This window comes from Delphinus delphis, chromosome 8 (genome assembly GCF_949987515.2).
Source record: "Delphinus delphis chromosome 8, mDelDel1.2, whole genome shotgun sequence".
Lineage (NCBI taxonomy): Eukaryota > Metazoa > Chordata > Mammalia > Artiodactyla > Delphinidae > Delphinus > Delphinus delphis.
The window spans coordinates 106,573,480-106,596,216 of NC_082690.1; positions in this window are offsets into that span (position 1 = coordinate 106,573,480).

The window sequence follows — 22,737 nt, forward strand, 5'->3', positions numbered from 1 at the left end:
TCCCCACGCTCCCTTGCAGTGCTCCTCTGGGGCATTTCCTCGAGGGGTTGCTATTGTATGTTCATTGCTCTGGTGTCTTTACCTGATCTCAGCCAGATCAAAAGCCATGTGAGGTCAGGGACAGAACTGACATCTGTCTATACCCCCGCCCCCTGCCCAGGAGCTGGAGGTGAGGACACTGGAAGTGCCTGGTGGGAACTGGGGTTCAGTCCTTTCTTTTCTGAAGTCGTAAGAGCTCTCTCTTCTTTCAGTCTCTCTGTCTCTCTTCCCACACCCACTGAGCTCCGAGGCCCTCCTCCAGCCTGTCCCTTCTCCAGGGCGCTTCCCTCACTGCCCGAAGCTCTTTGAGGTCCGTGGATGGACTCCGGCATTGCCCCAAGGGTTCTCAGGCCAGAGGCAGTGTGGAGAAGGAAGGAACGTATGAGAATGCCCAGGGCATTAGCGGGCGGGAGATGCTGAGTCATGTGGCCACAGGGTCACTCGTCCTGGGTGTCAGGTATTCGGGGAGGTGGAAAAGATCACTGCTTCGCCTCAGCGGGCGGCCCCAGGCCAGCTGTGGAGACTGCGAGGCCAGAGGCCACCAGGAGGATGGGCTGGCCAGTGACCCGGGCGAGGCAGGCCCATCCCGGCCTCGGTTTCCTGGTCAGGAAAGGAGGGAGTGGGCACAAAGTCTCCAGAGACCCTCCAGCTACACACTCTTCAGCCCATCCTGGGCTGGTTTCGGGCAGCCTGGGCCCTCTGAGCTTGGTTCTGCTGGTCCCCACACTCCGGAGCAGGGAGGATGCGGGGGGAAGTCTCAGATGCCAGGCTGAGTGGGTCTCTGACAGTGGTTGTCGGACAGCCCTGTGACAGATCAGGGTGCCTAAGCTGTCCCCCACCGGGACCTGCTGCCCACCCCAGCTGGCTCACCCTTGGTGTCAAGAGGAATTCATTTGGGGAGAGACTGTGCTGGGAGCAGCCTGAATCCAACCTCTGCTTGCAGAGCAGACCCCAGCCCATCCTCCCACTTCAGGACAGTTTCAGAAGGTGGCAGCCGCAGAGCTGCGGGAGTGACCCACACTTGGGTCACCTTCGCGAAAACCCCCCTGCAAAGAGGTCCCTTCGGGGCGTCCCGATGCCAAACTTGGCTCAGAACGGCTCGGGAGCTTCTCTTTTAAAATTGTTTAGGGGTGGGCTTCCCTGGTGGCGCAGTAGTTGAGAGTCCGCCTGCTGATGCGGGGGACACGGGTTCGTGCCCCGGTCCGGGAAGATCCCACATGCCGCGGAGCGGCTGGGCCTGTGAGCCATGGCCGCTGAGCCTGCGCGTCCGGAGCCTGTGCTCCGCAACGGGAGAGGCCACAACAGTGAGAGGCCCGTGTACTGCAAAAAAAAAAAAAAAAAAAAAAAAAAAAAAATTGTTTAGGGGTGCCAGAAAGTCATTCTGTGACTTTATTATCACCCGTTGTTATTGCTGACAAGTTATCAAGCCACCCAGGCTGGTAGCCCAGCTCTGCTTGAGGGCTGACGGCCCTCTTCAGATCCGTCCTCAGCGCTGCAGCCACCTCCAGAGGGTCCCAAATACTCGGCACACTCCGAGGTAAGGCTGAGTCTTTTCCCCAGAATCCTCCTTCCGGAAACAGAGACTCAACTTTATGCCGTGGTCCGTACCAAATCTCTCACCTTGCGGGCCTCTCGCTCAGTGATTTCTTTTATAATTAATAGACTTCAGTTTTGAGCAGTTTTAGGTTTAGAGGAAAATTGAGCGGGAGGTCCGGAAAGTTCGCATGCATTCCCTCATCCCCCCTCCTCCAGTTTCCCCTTCATTAACATCTCCCATTAGCGGACACATTTATTAAAGCTGGTGAGTCAATATTGATCCTTTTTTTTTATTTTTATTTTTTTTTGAGGTACGGGGGCCTCTCACTGTGGTGGCCTCTCCCGTCGCGGAGCACAGGCTCCGGACGCGCAGGCTCAGCGGCCATGGCTCACGGGCCCAGCCGCTCCGCGGCATGTGGGATCTTCCCGGACCGGAGCACGAACCCGCGTCCCCTGCATCGACAGGCGGACTCTCAACCACTGCGCCACCAGGGAAGCCCGATCCATTATTATTAAGACAAGTCCATAGTTCACCGTAGGGCTCACTCTCAGTGTTACACATTCTATGTGTTTGGACAAACGTATAATGACACACGTCCATCATTATAATCTCATACGGAGTAGTTTCACTGCCCGAAAAACCCTCGGTGCTCTGTCTGCTCACCCCTCCCTTTTCATTAACGTCTGGCCACTGCTGGTATTTTGATCGTCTCCATAGTTTTTCCAGAACGTCGTAGACTCGGGATCGTCCAGGATGGAGCCTTTGCAGGTGGGTCTTTCCCTCAGCAATACACATTTGCTTCCCCCATGTCTCTTCGTGGCTTGCGAGCTCATTTCTTCCTAGCGCTGAATAAGAGTCCGTTGTCTGGATGAACCACGGTTTATTAATCCATCCAAGTTTTGGCCATTATGCATTAAGTTGCAGGATTTTGTGTGCGCATAAGTACTCCTCTGGGTAAATAGCAAGATCACGACTATGGGATCATATGGTGACAGTATGTTGAGTTTTGCAAAAAACTGCCAAGCTGTCTACCAAGTGGCTGTACCATTTCGCATCCCCACCAGCAACGAATGACAGTTCCTGTCATTACTTATTCCACATACTCCCCAGCACTTGGTGATGTCAGTGTCTTGGATTTTGGCCGTCCTCATTGGTGTGTAGTGATATCTCACTGAAGATTTAATTTGCATGTTTCTGATGACATGTGATATAGAGCATCTTTTCATATGTTTACTTGCCATCTGTATATCTTCTTTGGTGAGAGTCAATTATTAATTTGATTTTTTTTTTTTTTTTTTAGCAAAGAAGCACTGTCTGAAGAAGATACTTGGACAAAGATATCAGTCATCTGCCACGTTCTGTTACTTCTTAATTCTTTAGTAAGAATGACTAAGAAGTGCTGGGTGGGATTCCAGGGATACTCTTTAAAGGCAACTGACTCAGCTGGAAGATGTGCTCTTCCTACCCTCCACCTTTCTTTTTTATGCTGCCTAGAACTTGGATGTGATGGCTGAGCTCCAGCAGCTATATTAGACCATGAGGTATCTTTGAGGATGGAAACCGTACACTAGGACAGTAGAGCAGATGGATTGAAGAAGGATCAGAGTTCCTGATGAAGCCCCCTAGTAGCCGTGGACTGCTTACCGCCAAACTTCTTTTATGAGAAAGAGAAACAGATACCTATGTTGTATAAGACATACTTACTTTGGATACTTTATTTTGTGCAGTCGTACTCCTGTCTGAAAGAGATACAGTAGCAGAGACACCCTCAATCTCTGGTGACTTCCATACCTAGAAAAGATTCCATCACAGGAGGGCAAGGGCACATAGCATGGATTTAGAAGTCTTCCTGGGACTGCGGCCTCATAGCATGGACCTACAAAAGGAATGAGAAAGCACCCGTCCTACCTGTATGTGACTGGCCCCTTGATGGGCCAACAGGCGCCACACAAGCCCAGACAGGGGAAGGGGACACACTCTGGAAAACTTAAGGGGAGCTGTAAGAAAATTATGTCATAAGATGTGAGACTAAAAAGCAAGCAATACTTCTACATCAAGATGTTTTCTAAAATAAGTAATTTTAAATATATGTATTGTGCTCTTGTGTGCATGCAACTAGATCAATGTATTAAATAAGTAGGGTTTTGCAATTCCATCTCTATCCCTAAAAGTCAGTCCAGTAAAGCGAATCAAAAGTAATTCTTTCTTGGGCTTCCCTGGTGGCGCAGTGGTTGAGAGTCCGCCTGCCGATGCAGGGGACACAGGTTCATGCCCCGGTCCAGGAAGATCCCACATGCCGCGGAGCGGCTGGGCCCGTGAGCCATGGCTGCTGAGCCTGCGCGTCTGGAGCCTGTGCTCCGCAACGGGAGAGGCCACAACAGTGAGAGGCCCGCGTACCACAAAAAAAAAAAAGTAATTCTTTCTTAATCTTCTCTCCAGGGAAATAGGGGCCCACCACCATCTCTTTGGGATCATTAGGCGTATTCAGTAATGACTGTCTTGTGAGGTAGGAAAGGAAACTGCAGACTCGTTTTGTTGGATAGACTGATATACTTGTTTAAAAAAGGAATCATGTTATTTTATAGTTAGTAATATTTGATATATTCTAATTATGCAGACTCTAATGATATTCTAATGGTATTTCTAATAATGATTTCTAATCGTGTAGATGTCATGTTAAATCCGCCCAGAGTGTGAGATGCCCTGTGGAAGTGTCGTCGATTGCCCTTCCTGTACCTGGATATTAAGTTGGGTCACTCACGGGTCTTCAGTAGAATGGCCACCACCAGAAGCCGGCCGCGAACCAGGCTTAGACAACTCAGACCCGGCGCTCGGGCATCTTAAGCCACATCCTTCCCCAGGCGTTATATTAACAACATGTGCTCTCAGCACTGACCCCGAACCCCAGGATGACATCTGGACCTCTTGGGGATGGGGCGTTGGGCCACCCTTAACCAAGAGAAGACCTGGCCCCATTGAGCTTCCCCTGGGTTTCTGCTCCCGGACAGTGAAGGATGGGCTGCCCATAGCTCCTCTAAATCGCTCTGTCCTGGACCATGGCCACTGAATGTTCATCCACATGGTCATGAGATCTCAGGGCTGTTGGAGACCCTACAAGACCGTTTCTATCATCAAGGCCTCTCCAAAGGAAGGCGGTGGCTTCAGTAACAACCTACATGCCATCCACACAATAGCAACCAAACTTACTAGATGTGAAAAAGTAAGCAGATAAGCTCTTTGCTGTTGAGATGGAGTTGTGGGTTTTGTGTCCCCAAAAAGGTGTGGTGAAGTCCTAACCCCTGGTACCCGTGGATATGACCTTACTTGGAAATAGGGTCTTTGCAGATGGAATAAGTTAAGATAAGGCCAGAGTGGAATAAGGGGGGCCCCAATTCAAGGACTGGTGTCTTTATAAGAGGAGAAAACAGTGACACACAGGGAGAAGGTCGTGTGAAGACAGAGGCAGAGGTTGGAGGGGTGGGGTCGCAAGCCAAGAACACCAAGGGCTGCCAGCAACCACCAGAAGCTGCAAGAGGCAAAGAAGCCTCCTCCTCTGGGACCTTCAGAGAGAGCCGGGCCCTACTAACGCCTTGATTTCAGACTTCTCATCTCCAGAAGTAGGGAGAGGATACGACATTTCTGTTGGTTTAAGCCACCACGTTTGTGGTCATGTGTTACAGCAGTCCTGGGAAACTAACACAGATAGCTAAGGCATTTTGAACAACTCGAGTCTAAGTTTTGAGAATGCAAATGACACAGGGATACAGTCAACTGTCCCTTTGCAATGTTTCATTGCTTCGCTCAATTACACAAAACTCACCTCTTTTGTTTCTCTTTCCATTAAAAACAGACTATAGTTTAGGCATACTTCAATCAAGTTGCTTTAACCATTTGGGGCTGCTGTGTTTCGGACAAGCACCTGGATGAAATAACGTCAAACTTTATTACAAAATGTTCCCTGTTTTCATGACTTTTTAAAGGGTTTTTATTTTTTTAGTATAAGTAGAGAATTTAGGGCAAGTCTTAAAGATGACAACCTGTAAAATTTGTTGGGCATTGCAAAGATCATAGGATTAACTGTAGGTGCATTTAGATGCCGGAAAGAGACGTGTCTCCTTTTAAAAAGAGAATGCACAGTAACTACCTTCCTCCATGAGGCACCAAGTCAGCTGTCTGTAATCCCACTGTTTCCTGGTTGTTGCAAAGAAAAAGTGAAGTAGACAGATGCACAGCCGTGTTACCTGGTGAGAAGCTGGAGGGAAAACCAGATGCCCCCCCGAAACAGTTCCGTCCCCACCAGGAAAACGGACCAGAGCACTACTTCTCTGGGAGGCAACCGACCACACAGTAAAGATTCGCACTAGGCTAGAAAGATGCGAGGACAACCCTGAGCTGGCTTAAGCTGTCCCTGGTGATGAGTAAGGATGGACGCAGAAGGGGTCACATGTGTCTGGGGTATTTGTTGCCTCCGACACATGTTTTCCAGAAACTGATGGCTCCACTGTTTAATGGTTGATATATTTAGGCAATGTTTAAAAAACAAAGTTCCTTCTTACAAAACCAACGTACATTCACTCTAGAACAACTAGAAAATATGAGAAGAGTAATAACACCATTATCACCAACTCCTGCCTATAATTGCAGGCCTATTTCTGAACACGCATGTTTTTAAAAGGGGTCGGATCGTATATACTCTTTTATTAATTTAATGTCTGTATCGGGAACTGTGATGGGTTGTGCTGAATTCTGATTAAGCTACACATACGGTTGAGCTATACGTTTTAGTTTTTTTAACTTAATTTTAGTTGAGCACCTACTACATCCCAGCCACTGTGCTGGGCGGGGAGAAGCCTCATGGCTGCCCTGCCTTTGTGAGGCTCACAGTCAGCAGGGGAGGCAGCCGTAATTGTTACACAAATATATGCTCTAAACCGCCCTCAACATGAAAGCTACCACAGGCTAGATTAGGAGAACGGATGGCGAAACTTGGAGCTGAGATGATAGGAAAAATAACTACACATCTCTCTACCAAGGGCCAGACACAGTTTTAAGTGTCTTTATACTGTCAGTTAGGAAAGGTGGTCTCACTCCAAGATGCCCTATAACTTATTCACCGAACATTTTCCTGTACAGTTTTCCGGTGTGTGTTTTTGTTCCTTTTGTTTTTTCACTCAGTGATTTTCGGTCATCTGGAATTTATTTTGGTGTAGGGTATGAGTATGGGTCTAAGTTTATATTTTTTCCATCCACGCTCTATTGATTTAAATACAAACTATTCTACATCCTTTAGGCCTGTTACTGAATTTCCTGTTCCGTTCCATCAATTTGTAAGTCTCTTCCTATACTGTATCATGTACCATTCCTACATCTGTACTGTGCTTTCATGGATATTTTCTTCACTTTTCTTGAACATTTATTCTTCTAGATGACTTTTAAATTCTCTTTGTCAGCTCCTTCCAAATATCCTAGGGGTAAATTATTTGAATTGTGTTAAATACGTAGATTATTTGTGGGGAGAATTGACATCTTTAAAGTGACAGGCGTTCTATCTATTAAGAGATAAGTGGTCTCTGTTACTCAAATCTTCTTTTATTTCCCTCAGTAAAGTTCTATAGTTTTCTTCATTTATAGTGTTCTTCCTGCACATTCCTTGTTTAATTTATTACCAGAACTTTCATAAATTGAGTCGCTATTGTGAATAAATTCTTTACTTGGCTTTATATTTCCTACCTGGCTACTGCCCATATGTAAGACAGCTATTGATTTTTGTATATTTAGTTTCTAACCAGCCACCTTCCAAATTCTCCTGCATTCATTTATCATGAATATTTTAGGATTTGTAGGTAGACAATTGGATTATACAAAGTAGGTGTATTTTATCTTATGTTTTATCTTATTCTTAAAAACTACACTCCTGCAGGGACCTTTGGAAAAATATTGAAGAATAGCAGCGATAATGAGCATTCTGCTCTGTCCCGGACTTAAGTGGAAAAGTGTCTAGTGCTGAGTCATTGAGTATAAAGGTGGGTGCTGGAAATTATCCGGATGATTATAGCGATTTTTCTTGCTTTTGACTCATTTTGCTTTGACTTTGCTCTTGCTTTGACTCATTTTGACTCATTAACTCATTAATCTATGTTAGCAGATGTTCAAATACTGACTGAGCTCTTCTTGTTTCTTTGAATAAACCTGCCTGGCTATGCTATATGCTTTTAAAAGTTCAGTTGGACTACATTTGCCATTATTTTTATTTGGAATCTTACTTTATGAATTTCTGAATCTTTGTTGAGAATTTAGGTTTGTTAGTAGTTTTGTTTTGTGTAAATAGGAAGACTTTTCATCCTTTTTTTTTTATTAGTAAGAATAGTCTAAATTGGATAGGGATGACCATTGAGGTTTTGAAGGAACAAAACGTTTTTGGAAGACAATTCCTTGATAACTTTTCAATTTCTCCTATGGGTGTTTGTCTTTTCAGGCTGTCAACCACTTCTTTTTTTTTTTTTTGCGGTACGCGGGCCTCTCACTGTTGTGGCCTCTCCCGTTGCGGAGCACAGGCTCCGGACGCTCAGGCTCAGCGGCCATGGCTCACGGGCCCAGCCGCTCCGCGGCATGTGGGATCTTCCCGGACCGGGGCACGAACCCGTGTCCCCTGAATCGGCAGGCGGAGTCTCAACCACTGCGCCACCAGGGAAGCCCGTCAACCACTTCTTAATTCAATGATTGTGCCATTTGCGTTTTTCTAGGCAGTAGCAGACACATCATAATCTCCCAGGAAACAGAAGTGATTTATTAGCAGCAAGGCTCACATAGCCCTCTCCGTAATTGTGTGGGTGATCCCCATCTCTGTGGCTACAACCTATTCTCATTCTTATTTTTTCTCCTTTTTATACCTTACTGATGAAAGCATTTAATCTGTCTCTAAAAGCAACCTTGACCACATCCCATAAATGTCAGTATGGCTGTAATTTCAATTTTAACTTCCGCTTTGACCTAATTTAGAAGAGTCTTTTAAAAAAACATGTGGCTTGGTTATAAATTTCCAATTTTATTGCTTTGTAATCACAGCATATGATTTATGTAAACAGGACATAAGAGCCAGAAAATGTTTTTTCTCTATTTGTATTTTATGTATACGTATGTATACTCAGACATACATATCGAAAAATGTTTATTATTTGTAATTATATTTTGTAATTAATTATAATTTGTAATTATATTTTGCCTCTATGTTTTGCCTATTTCATAGATTTCCTTACTATAGGTCCATAAACATTTATCCGAGTCCACTGGAGTAGGCTAGGATTCAGAATTCAGAATTTTTTAGTTTTAAAAAGATAATACATGGTATTTTATCCAAAACCCTGAGAGACTGGCTCCAATAATATTCCTTCGGTGAAATACACAAATATTCACAGTGAGTGAGATAAAACTGTACATAACCTCAAGTGAGTTCAGGTCCAGTTTGGCTGCCCATATGGCCTCAGATTTATGAAGAAGTTTTGCCTTTTAGACTTTTGGGAGGATTCAAAATATGCAAAAAAGATGGTGGACGTTGGTGGATTTCTGTCCTTTTCTCCTTATATTTCTAACAATTTTTGCATTATATATTTTGGAGAATAGTTATCTATCACCAAAAGGGTCACGTCAGTAAGTCTTTATTGTGACTTATACCATTTATCAAAATAAAATTACCTTCTTTGATCTGCTTGCGCTTTTGCTGTTGAATTTTACTTGAGCCAATTTTATTGTTGTGACCCCAGCTTTCTTTATTTATTTGCACTTATTTAGTATATATTCACCTGTACATTTTCCTTCTACCTTTTGAAAACTATTTTTAAGTGCATCACCCAGAAATAGCATATATTTGAATTATTTTATCCAATTTTAGACTCTTCTTAATCAGAGAATCTATTACATTTACACTTATTATTATAGTCAAGATTTTCAGTCCTATTTCTGTCACCATATTCTATGATTGAGTGCACAAGTTTCTTGTCATTTATTTTGTTTCTGTCTCGGTATACACCATAATACTAAGTTGAACACTGTGTAATTGCCTATAATCAGATATGGGAATTTTATAGGGTTTTATAGTGTTCAATCTGATATACAGCCATTTTCTTTTCTCTCACTGCTTTGTCAATGTTGATCTGTTCCTTGGCTTTTTTTTTCTTCTGGATTCTGTAGCACATCATTTTCAGGATACTTTATCCTCTGGATGCTGTCCCGTTTCTCCTGCTTTGTCCCATGTAGGTGAGTTTTTCTTTTTGGCTTGTTTGTTTGCCTGCTTTTTAAAACTCTGAACAAGGCAAGATTTGTTCAGGTGCTATGTTTGTAAATGTATGGGCAAATTAGTCATGCTGGTTGGATTCCCTTTCCGAGATCCCAACAGGAGAGCAAATGAAGTGCTCAATTCCCAACCTGGCTCCCAGTTTCTTCAGCAGTTCTTGGCCCAGGACATCATTCTCTGCTCTGCAGGGTTGGATTTTTGTCAGTCCTTCTCCAGTTTTGACATGAGGCTTCCTCTCTCTGCTTTCTGTGGCATCACACATTTTCATGTTTTCAGTGTCTTTGGAGGCATCTTACTAGAACTTAGAAGAGAATTATCTCTGGTTTCCAACTATCTGCACCAGCTAGCTAGCTCATCTCCCACCAACTCATGCCATCATGTCCCAGATAAAGTTTGGTTCTTCTGAGTCATACATTGACTGTCTTGAAATGTCAACATAAACATATAAATATAAAATGATGATGTTGAACGAGGCAGGAAGGAACCATTAACCAAAACTTAAGACAGATAACTTTATCTAGACACATATAACGTTTGCTCTCTCGGCCTCATAATGATGAAACTTCCCTTGCAGCAGAGTGATGGACCCAGCAAATACTCTGATAATCATGACATCAGTTTTTAGCCGTAAAAATAATGTTCCTGTATCAAAAGTCCAATGTCCTGAGACAGATGAGATGCTCAGTAGCATTCTTTGCTGAGGGAAGCTCGGCTAGCCAGCTCTCTGACAGCTGACATTGGCTATCACCACACACTAGGGCTGGTGCCAGCCCACACATCTACACCTTTGTGGCAATGCTGCCACTAAGCCTTATTTGTTCAGCAGACGTGTACCCCGTGGCACCAGTAACCCTCCCAGCCCAGACTTTTCCAAATGGGGTGCCAGGTGGTGGGTTACATGGAGGGCATTGAGGACCCCCGTTTTCCTTCCTGGAGGCTGTCATCACGGGCTTTCTAACACATGAATCTAATCAGGCCTCTCCCCACTTAAGAAACTGCAATGTTTCCCACTGCTGGGCACCGAGGCCAGACTCTACAGGGTAGCCCTGGGAGACCCTTCGCGGCATGGCCCCCCCAGCCTCTGCAGGCTCCCCACTGAGGCCAGCTTCATTATACCCACAAGCCTCCTCCCCATTCCTGGATATCATTTGTCCTTTCAATGGCTCTGCTCCATCCCACAGGCTGGCCCATCCACCTGGAAGGCCCGCCCTCCTTCCACCCTCCTTCTCCTCTTTCTGGCAAAATCCAGATCATCCCTCAGGACCCATGGTCTTCCCTGACACCCCCCAACAGGCTCAGTCAGTGTCTCCGGGCCACACCAGGGTCCGTTCTCTGTCCTGGCAGGTGCCCTAAGCCGTCACCTCATGTTCTCACAGCATCACAGCCCTGAGACTTTGGAGGACGTGCCCACGGGCTGTCCTGGGAGGTGTGCAGCAGAGAACACGGGTTTGAGCTCAGGCCTCCTGGACACACAGCCCTGGGAAGGTCACTCGCCCTCTTCATGCCACATTCCTTATCCAAAGTGGAGGGACCACCCCCGCAACACCTGCCTTGTTCTTGGGACCAGAGGAGAGTGTTTGTCATGAGCCTCCCCACAGAGCCCATAACAGAAAGCGAATGTCTGCTTTTTGTTGTCACAGTGATTGAACCGTTATCCTCATCACCTTTGTCCTCTGGAGCCACAGACGTGCCCCACCCAGGGTCAATGTCCGGAGATCAAAGGAGCACCTGTCCTCGGGAGCAGAACCACGCTGTCCCCGTATCGTGGTACCTGACGCTTTCCTTTGACTCATCATTACACCCCTTCCCGCCGGGACCAAAGTCTGAGGTAAAAGACGTAGCTTCCAAAGAGATGGGTCTGCAAGGGTGGTGGCCCGATGGTTTGCTTTGTCTTAAAAGCTGTTTGCAAACCACACCAAACTGTTCATGGCCGGTCCCACATCAGATGGTTCGCCATCCACCCCACCCCTGGTGGTTATCATCCAGGAGTTGGCACCCGTTATGATTCCTGGCCACACCCTGGGGAGAAAGCCAACAGGCAGTGTCATGAACATTCTTTTGCATCTTAATCATGTGTTTACGTTTTCCTCCAGAAAACCTACAGGGCATCAGTAAACAGAGCTCGATAGAAAACCTGCTGAATTTTGACTTTCAAAACTTGTCAATGGCTCCTTCCCCTTCTTGGAATAATGAACCAGGGACAGACCCATGCTTCCTCTGACCGTATTCAGGAAATGAATTTTGATGACCAGGATTACGTGTATCTGTGGTATGTTTCCGATCAAAGGGAGTTCTCTAGCAGCTGGTGTTTTTTTGTGTTTTTTTTTAGATTTTTTTCCAGTCCTGTAAGAGCTTATTGGAACTGGACACAGAAGAGTTGAGTCAAGTTCCTCAAGTTAGTTCTGGATGTTCAATCAACAAGTTCACTTTCTCTGCATGACCCAAGGCTGAATCACCCACACTCTGGCCTCTGCCCAGGAGAGTTAACTTAGATGTTTTAGAGTCACTACACGGTTTTTATAACAAAGTCCATTCACCAGGAAGACTGATGGCCGACCAAGGATAACATAAGCCCTGGGAGAGTTAAGGATCCCTCATATATAAAGAGCTCTTAAAAATCAATGAGAAAAAGCAGGTAAGCCTATTGGGAAATGTAGAAAAGACATGAGCAAGCAATTCACAGGAAAAGCCATCCAATTACCAACACAAATATGAAAAGTGTCCAACCTCACTATTAGTTAAAGCAGTGGAAATTGAAATAAGATAAGGGCTTTTGCTTTTGTTTTTGTTTCTATCAAATTGGTCCAGGTGGGGACTACGTGGACCTACTGATCAAACCTTGAACTCGATACTCTTTGATGGCAATTACACATCTAGGAATTAATCTAACCTAAGAACATATGTAAGTGTACAAAGGTAGATATAAAAGGGTATTCACTATGGCACTCTTCTTTAAAGCAAATTTTATAAACACCTCCCATCCCCCCAAAAAAGGATCAAGCCCATATGCTTTCACAGGGGAACACTCCTGAACCTTTCCTTCCAATGCTGTTTAAAACTCTCTCAAGAGGGGCTTCCCTGGTGGCACAATGGTTGAGAGGCCGCCTGCCGATGCAGGGGACACGGGTTCGTGCCCTGGTCCGGGAAGATCCCACATGCCATGGAGCGGCTGGGCCCATGAACCATGGCCGCTGAGCCTGCGCGTCTGGAGCCTGTGCTCCACAACGAGAGAGGCCACAACACTGGGAGGCCCGTGTACCACAAAAAAAAAAAAAACTCTCTCAAGAAGAGAACAAGAGGGAAAACTTTCCAATTATTTTCACAAAGCGAGCATAACATTGATTCCAAAACTTGATGAAAGCTTTAGATAAATATCTCTTATAAATACCATGGGGAAAATCCAAAATAAAATAGGAACAAACAGAATTTAGAAGTACATTTAAAAACTACTACATTAAGACCAAGCCTAGGACAATACTAGGAAATGTGTTAATATACTTACTTGATCATGTTAATCGACCTGTGAGAAAATTAAATAATTGTTTCCATCGTTGGAAAAGCATTTGACAAAATTCGCTAGTTGGAAAAGCATTTGACAAAACTCAATAAAATAAGAATAGATGGAAATGTCCCTAATATGACAAAATATATCCGTTTCAGCCAGCCTCAGGCTTAACAGGGAAACTCAAAATGTATCCCCACTGAAGTAGGCAACAAGCATTACCTCCATCGCTATGTATTTGTTCCAGAATTACTGGCAAATACAATTAGAAAAGAAACTAGAAGTACAAAAATTGAAAAGGAGACAAAGTCTTACTATTTACAGATAATATGCTTTTATTCCTGGAAAACCCCAAATGATTCATTAAAAAGCTATTACAAGAAATTTAAAAAAAAGAGCAAGGGAGCAGACCATTAAAAATCAATAGCTTTCACACACACACACACACACACACGACCAAAGCTGTATTGGAAGAAAAAATCTGATTCTCAGTTACTTTTTGTAAAAAGATAAAATACTAGAAATGAGCATGGTAAAAATGTTAAAGATCTATACGAAAAAGAAATTTTTTTAACTATTGAAGAACACAAAAGAAGACAATTGGGAAGACAAGTTCTAGAGGCCAATGTCCCCTAAGCTAATTTATAAAGTTAACTTGATGCCAATGAAAATACAAACAGCTTCTGTTCCTTTGACTACATAAGGTGATGCTAAAATTCATGTGGAAAAATAAATAAGATAGCCAGGAAAACCCTGAAAAAGTAGAGGAACAAAGAGAGGGATTCTCCTGGTGGATATTAAAACATATTATAAAGCATCGGTTATTAAAACAGTGTGGGACCAGAAATGAAATAGATTGGACTAAGCCATGGTTACAGAAGATCCAGACAGACTCAGGGTACACGTGGGACTTCAGTACAGGAAAGAGGGCATCTCAAATCAGCCAGGAGAGGATGGCCAACCAATGGGCCACTCACTGCATAATAATAGAATAATAATATAATATAATAATAATAGAATAAACTACAAATGGATCAAAAATTCAAATAAGAAAAGAAAAAAAATCATCCAACATATATAAACGGCTCATACAACTCAACACCAAAAGAACGAACAACCCAATTAAAAACTGGGCAGAAGAACTGAATAGACATTGTTCCAAAGAAGACATACAGATGGCCAACAGGCACATGAAAAGATGCCCAACATCACTAATCATCAGGGAAATGCAAATCAAAGCCTGTCAGAACGGCCATCACACCTGTCAGAACGGCCATCATCCAAAAGAACACAAATAACAGATGTTGGTGAGGGTGTGGAGAAAAGGGAACCCTTGGGCACCGTTGGTGAGAATGTTAACTGGTGCAGCCACTGTGGAAAACAGTATGGAGGGTTCTCAGAAAACTAAAAATAGAACTACCATATGACCCAGCAATTCCACTCCTGGGTATATATCCGAAAAAACAAAAACACTAATTCAAAAAGATACATGCACCCCAATGTTCATTGCAGCATTATTTACAATAGCCAAGATATGGAAGCAACCTAAGAGTCCCTTGTTAGATAAAGAAGATGTGGTACATATATAGAGTGGAATATTGCTCAGCCATAAAAAAGAACGAAATAATGCCATTTGCAGCAACGTGGATGGACTTGGAGGGTGTTACGCTAAGTGAAATAAGTCAGACGGAGAAAGACAAATACTGTATGCTTTCACTTATATGTGGAATCTCAAAAATACAACAAATTAGTGAATAAAACAGAAAAGAAGCAGACTCACAGATATAGAGAACAAACTAGTGGTTACCAGAGGGGAGAGGGTTGGGGGGAGGGCAAAGACAGAGGTGGGGATAAAAGGGTTATTATGGGATTATATGAAATCAAGTGTGTGAAAAAAAATCAGGAAAGTGCTAGAAAAAAACATGGAAGGATTCCTTTATAACTATACAATGGGGAAGGCCTTTTCATTATTTTGATTTATATCAAAAAAAATCTTAAAAGCCTTAAAAAAATTCAACTGCATTAAATGTACTACATGAATATAGACTTCTCACAAAATGATGAGTGAGAAGACGCTGCCAGCCTTGTTTTGTCATGTTGAGACCGAATTTCTTACTCTGATACACGAAGACAGAGTTCTCTCACAGTACCTCCCCTGCCACCTCCTCACACAGTAAAATTAGAATTTCTTTTCCTCTGTGAGATACATTTTGTAATGTGCATGTATGTTTGTATGTGTGAGTTTTTTTTAATTGAGGTATAGTTGATTTACAATGTTGTGTTAATTACCGCTGTACAGCAAAAGTGATTCAGTTATACATATACATACATTCTTTTTTATATTCTTTTCCATTTTGGTTTATCACAGGATATTGAATATAGTTCTCTGTGCTCTACAGTAGGACCGTTGTTTATCCATTCTATATATAATAGCTTACATCTGCTAACCCCAAACTCCCACTCCAACCCTCCCCCACCCCCTCCCCCTTGGCAACCACCCGTGTGTTCTCTATGTCTGTGAGTCTGTTTCTGTTTTGTAGATAGGTTCGTTTGTATCATAGTTTAGATTCCACATATAAGTGATATGATAGCATGGTATTTGTCTTTCCCTTTCTGACTTAGTATGATAATCTCTAGTTGCATCCATGTTGCTGCAAATGGCATCATTTTGTACTTTTTTATGGCTGAGTAATATTCCATTGTATATATGTACCACATCTTCCTTATCCATTCATCTGTTGATGGACACTTAGGTTGCTTCCATGTCTTGGCTATTGTGAATAGTGCTGCTGCTATGAACATAGGGGTGCATGTATCTTTTTTAATTATAGTTTTGTCCACATATATGCCCAGGAGTGGGATTGTGACAGGCTCTGGAAATTTTAGAACTAGAAGCAACATTAAAGTACACCTGAGGCAACCCCATCAAATTGCACTGATGGGAAGTATTATGGGCTGAACTGTGCACGCCACCCACCGACCAAGTTTCATCTTTTGAGGTGCTGACCCCCAGTGCCTCAGAATGTAGCTGTATTTAGAGATGGGGTCTTTAAAGAGGTGATTAAGGTAAAATGAGGTCACCAGGATGGGCCCTACTCCACAAGAGAAGAACGGTGCTTCTCACAGGCACCACCTTGTTACCCCAGACATTAGGAAACAAAAAAGGACCCATTTTCCAGGTGCTTCGACTAGCTGCATTTTTCCCCCTGAAAAATTCTCCAAAAGCAGTCATGTTCCTTACAGTGCAGCTTCTTCTTTGCACCATTTTAGATGCTCAAGTATTTGGAGAGAAATTTAATCCTTATGTGCCGGATTCATTTATACTGAAATCATCAAAATGCTTTGTGCCTGTCTAAGGGGATTGTGGTGTTCCTTTTATAGACCCATCCCAGCCATTTTTGCTTTGAATCACGTTTCGGCAGCTATAAATGAATTCAGACAATCTCCTGCCGCCTGCTTCCCGTTCTGTTTCATTGTCAGAACACTCAAAATCGAGAAAAGTGCTAAATTTGGCCAAATGATTTTTCCTCTCGTTGCATACTAAGATTGATTGCGCTGTGTACCAAGGGGGCTCCAGGGGGGGCCTGCCTGTTTCCGGGGCCTAAGGGGGCTTAACTAGCCCGCTGTTGCTTCCTTGTGGTGCCTTGACCATGAGGTCCCCTCGTCTGGATTACAAACAAGGCAGGGACCTCAGCATCTCCCCAGGGCAGCAGGACCCTTCACCCAGAGGGCTCACCCCCCCACTCCTCGTTCGAGAAACTCTACCTGGTGTCTGGTCCAGTACTTCTCAAACGTGGCTGCACCTCTGAACCACCTGGAAGCTTTAAACAAACCCAGATGGATTCATTCAGCAGGCCAGTAGGTGGCCTGGCATCTTCTCTCAAAGCTGCCCCAGGTGCACCTACCTTGCAGCCAAGTGAGAGCTGCCGGCACTGCCCAGTGCCGTGTACACCTGGAGCGCCGGATGGAGACTTGGGCAGGAGTGCTTCAATGCATGAGGCTCGGGCAGCCGTGGGAAAATGCCAAGGGCACCGGCCTCCAGGCCGCCCCTCCCCCGAGCTCTCCCCAAGGTCCCCCCACCCCAGGGAGGTCATGGGGCCAATAGGAGGGAAACGGGGAGCCTCCTTTTGCTCCGGGGGTACCTCCCTGGCTCTACACTCCTGCCCAGCCTACAAGGAGGCCACTGGGCACCCCTTTAAGTTTCTTCTTCCCAGCTGGACTTTTAACCCTTTGTCTCCCTAGCTGGATGTAAACTCCCAAAGGCAGGGACCATGTCTCCAAGGTGTTGTTCCTCCTGGGGCCCATCCAGGGGCCGCACCAGGGGACTGCACGATCCCCAGGGCAGGAATGAGGACAGAGGGCTCTGCCAGTCCCAGAGACCTTGGAGAGTCATGAAAAGAAGGGTGACATCACTGCAGGGGACTGTCAAGGGGTGAGTGGGAGAATGTGGGCAGGCAAACCCACCACGGTCACCTGCGATCATCAGACCATCGCCGTGCAACCTGTCCTGGCCAATGACCCAACTACCGAGGAGATGAGTGATCGATCCACTATCAGCAGAAGCTGAAGACTTTTCCCTTCACTGCACCGGGCCGGCACCTCCACCCTTGGGATGCGGTGACCAGCGGAGGAGTGGCCGGCCCCTGCCAAGTCCCACCTGAGACTCTGGGACCCTGGGGTCATCCTCACGTCTCCCGCCAGCCCCGGGCCCAGCCAGGTTCACACCACGGTGCAGTCTGGCCACCGCACGGGGCCCCTCAGAACCTCTGACTCAGGTCTTAACTGGTTTCATCAACGCTTTTCCCTTTCAACAACAGCAGGTGGACCCTAATATGGCCCAGACCCAGCGACCACCGGCTCCTGGGGAGGCAGATGGGGGGCAGGCCCCAGAACCAGCCCTGCCCAGTGGCTCCCCGACTTGGAACCACCAGCGTGAGGGATGATGTGAGGCAGCCGGGCCCTCTCCAGTGCTCTGTTTTCAGACGCTGTGCCCAGAGGCAAGGGGCCGGCCCTGGTTCAGCCCAGTGGCCCAGCTTCCGTGTCCCCTCCTCTGGAGCAACGGCAGGAAGAGGCTGAGTGGCAGTGAGGATCTGTCAGGTTGTGCCTGAAACTGGCCCCCCAGGTGATGATACGACGAGGGAGGGGATGATACCTGCAAGGCTGCCCAGTCACCCTGATTTCTGCTGCAGCCTCAGAGTCAGGCTGGGGCAGCCCAGCCCAGCCCCAGCCTCCGGCCTGTGACTCTGAGCCACCTCCAGGACCGGGTTTGGCTTCCATGGAAATCAAGGCGCATAGAGAGCCTGCAGGGGAAGGAGACCACCCCACCTCCGAGCCCTGAAGCCCTGGAGATGGGGGAGGGGAGGGGAGGCCCAGGAGCATTGCGCCTTCTCTGCCCGCTCAGGCTGATCTCTCCGTCCTCTGTCCCCAGGGGCAGCATCCTTCCAAAGGGCATCTAGCCCGCAGCCTCCATGAGCAAGAAAAACAACGATTCACAGGACACGTCAGTCTCCTCGGCTGCAGCAGCAAAGTCCCACAGATAGGGCGGCCTTAACCGCAGCATTGACTTCTCCCAGTCCTGGAGGCTGGAATCTGAGATCCAGGTGTGGGCAGGGCTGGGTCCTCCTGAGGCCTCTCTCCTCGGCGTGTAGACGGCCGTCTCCTCCCTGTGTCCTCACGGGGTCATCCCTTTGTGTGTGTCTGTGTCCTGATCTCTTCTTCTTACAAGGAAACCAGTCCTATAGGATCAGGACCCACCCTAGTGACCTCATCTAACTTGATCATCTGCAAAGACTGTGTTTCCAACTAAGGTCACACCCACAGGTCCTGGGGCCTAGGACTCCAACATCTTTTGGGGGACACAATTCAGTTCACAGCACAGGATAAGGGATACGGACTCTATGCGTCCCTCCCTCCAGGCCAGGAGATGCATCAGGCCCGCTCCCCACCAGGGAAACCAGGCAGGAAGCAAACCCTTCAGAGTATCCTCTCCCGGGATCTGGGCTCTCCCGGGCTCATGCACTTGTGGGTGAGTGAACCGCGTGGAATTCTTCCTGTCGTCTTGTGGTCACTCCCGGCAGACAGAACAGGTTGCCAAGCGTGTGGAGCTGACAACACCGTGCCAGCCTTTTAAATGATTGTTACTGTTGTTATTGTTATCATGCTGCGGCCACGGCTCTATTTAGAAAAGAAACAGCCACGAGCCACTGCAACTTCCGAGGCCTGACATACATACGGGCGCCCCCCAGGTGAGAGGGCCTGGCGCCTGCCCCCTGATGCCATGTGCACATGCCCACTGAGTCCTGGTTTGATGGAGAACTTCCCCGGGAACACAACCAGGGAGACGGGACCCCCTTCTACAGGTCACTCGAATTCCACAGTCCTGACACTCTGCTTGGATGACCCCCGCCCCCGGCAAGGAGCTGCAGAAAGGGGAACCGCGACCCCAGCAGCTCAGCCCTCTTCGTTCCCTCATTAGGCTGGGGAACCAGTGCGCTCCAGTCAGCGACCCCAGCGGCAAGCCTGGGAAGCTCTGGCCAGTGGTTAGTCATCCCCTGGCCCAAGGGCCACTGGCTGGCCAGTGAGGTGTTCACAGGTGGGGTTTGTCCCTGTGGTTCAGCCCCTCCCCATGCAGGGGAAGGAGCAGGTATGGGAAACCGTGAGGGAGGGGCTTAGGGAAGACACCTGCACCCACCTGGTCAAAGCCTGCAGGTGACCCTCTGCACCCCTGGGCTCTCCCAGGACCCACCTAATCCAGAAAGGTAAAAAGGGAGCCCATTGCCCCCCTGCCCAGAGGCATCCGGGACTCCAGACCCAGGAGCCAGAGGCCTTCAGGACTGGCTGGTCGTGGAGTGGCCCCAGGGCATTCCTACCCCAGGTTTGGTTAGGCTGCTGTGTTCTCCCTTAGGAGGAAAAGGACCAAGGAGTTGGTCTCCTGCAGCCAGAGAAGAGGAAGCCCCTGGCATGGTGGAGAAGGCAGGGTGGCAGCCAGCCTCCAGATGGCCCAGTGGGCTCCTGGTCACTTGGTATTTGTGCCTTTGTGCAGGTCCCTCCCATGCTGAGAGGGACGTGGTGGAGATGCTGGGTCACAGAAGGCCATCCTCCCACAGACCCTTGCCCTGGGGCCTCCAGCCGCCATGTTGTGAGGATGCGCAAGCAGCCTGTGGAGACGGCCTCGTGCTGAGGAGCTGAGGCTCTTGGAAGTGGATCCTCCAGCCCCAGTCAAGTCTTCAGATGAGGAACCTCCAGACAACACCTCGACTACAACCTCACGAGAGACCTTAAGCCAGGGCCACTCATCTTGAGCTGCTCCCCGATCCCTAACCCTCAGAAACTTAGTGAGATAATGAATGTTTACTCTTGCCTTCAGGCACTAAGTTTGAGGGGTCATTTGTTACGTGGCACTGGGTAACTGGTACATGCAGCAAGGTTTACGACCTCGGGATCAAGGGGTGAAGTCTGGGGGCTTGATCCTGCCAGGCTTGGCGGCTCTGGCAAATTCAGGGGTACAGCCCAGGGTCCTAGCCAGGAGGTGGGCACCAACAGAAGCCAGAGGCTAGGAAGCAGGGTCCCAAGCAGGGCAAAAGGGCCAGTGGGACAGAGAGAGCAGTGGCTGCACCATCTATGCCCCTCCTTCACTGCCTGCTGGCGTGGACGATTCCGGTGAGGCCGGCCAGGCCAGGACCCAGGTCTCGGACCCCTGGCTTCGTGCTACTTCCCCTACAAATTTTACAGCCAGCTGTTCCCAAGTCACTGGCTCACTCCAGCCGGGCATCTGAGAACAAATCCCATTTTCCAGAGTTGAAAACTGCGAACAGGTCAGTTACACGAGTGCCTAGAAATCAGGGGCAGAGAACCCACAGGGATTCCTGGCGGTCTTGGCTCAGTGGAAGTGTGGCAGGGTGCGAGGGACAGAACTTCCTTTTACCCCAACCAGGCACGTCATTCCCTGGCTCTACAGGACTCCGGCATGCCTGCTTGGCCTCAGTTTCCCTCAAATGTAGGTCCCATGAGAGAACAACCTGGTCGGTCCCAGGTACCACATCCTCAGCATCTGGCTCCAGGCATCTACGCAAAGCAAAAAGGAACAGCTGACCAAACACTGAGAAACGGATTAAAGAAGCTGGAGATGCAAAGAGGGTTGGGTTCCAGCTCATTCTGCAGGTTTCTGAGCAGCCTTGCAGAGGCGGTCTCGGGCGGCTGCGATGCCCAGGCTATAGGCGGCAGTGGATGGATATCTCCCTCGGAGTTCCCAGCCCTCCGCGTACCTCTGCCTCGTGAAACTGGATCCCACAGGAGGGCTAAGCCTTCAGATGCCTGTAATTCCTTGACTAATGCTTGCCTTAATTAAGACATTGACTTTAATGGCATTCTCACCGATTACTTTACGAAATGGCAGGTCTGTAAGAGGATATTTCCTGGTGAGCGAGGATATCAGGATGAAATCTCCAAGTCATCGTTTCAACACAGGAAGTTATCGGCTACCTGGGGCAGCGCCGGCCCTACCGCACAATTGGCCCGCTGTTCCGAACGTTATTTAAGAGGCCAAGGCATCCACGTCCCCCAGCAGTCAGTGAGGGGGAAAAAAGGATCAATTGAGTAGGTTAGCTCTGCCTACGGGCCCTCTCGATGTTTGGTTTGCTTTGATGCAAAGGAAAAGTAAGCTCCATACATTTGAACTTGTGGCTTTATCTTTTCCAGACTTCTGTCGTGCCTTCCAGTCGACTTAAAAAAAAAAAAATAGCTCGGATTCAATTAGCATCTCTCCCTTTCCTTCTTTGTCTGTCTTTATGCCCCTCGGTTTTTAAAAGTAAACAGCATATTTTCATAAAAGTTAGAGACCAGAATGTTTGCAGTTCAGCGGTCCCTCGGGGACAAGTTCACGAAGCACTTGCTCACCCAGGGCAATCGGGACGCTGCGTTCCACTAACATCCACAGGCTCACCGGCCATCCACCTGGTAGTCAGGGTCGTGGGGTAAGGGGCAAGGAAAACCTATTCTGTAAGGAACAGAATACATACTTTCTCAGATGACTTTTTTTCTAACATGAGGGTGTCTACCCCTTTGTAAGATATCATCCTTTTTTTTTTTTTGGCCATGCCATGCGGCATGTGGGATCTTAGTTCCCAGATCAGGGGTCGAACCCACGCCCCCTGCAGTGGAAGCACGGAGTCTTAACTACTGGATGGCTTGGGAAATCCCTCATCCTTTCTTTTAACGTGCGGCTCTGTTTCCAAAAGGAACTGTCTGATGTACACACTGTTATATTTAAAATGGACAACCAACACACAGGGAACTCTGCTCCGTGTTATGTGGCAGCTTGGATGGGAGGGGAGTCTGGGGGAGAATGGATACGTGTATATGTATGGCTGA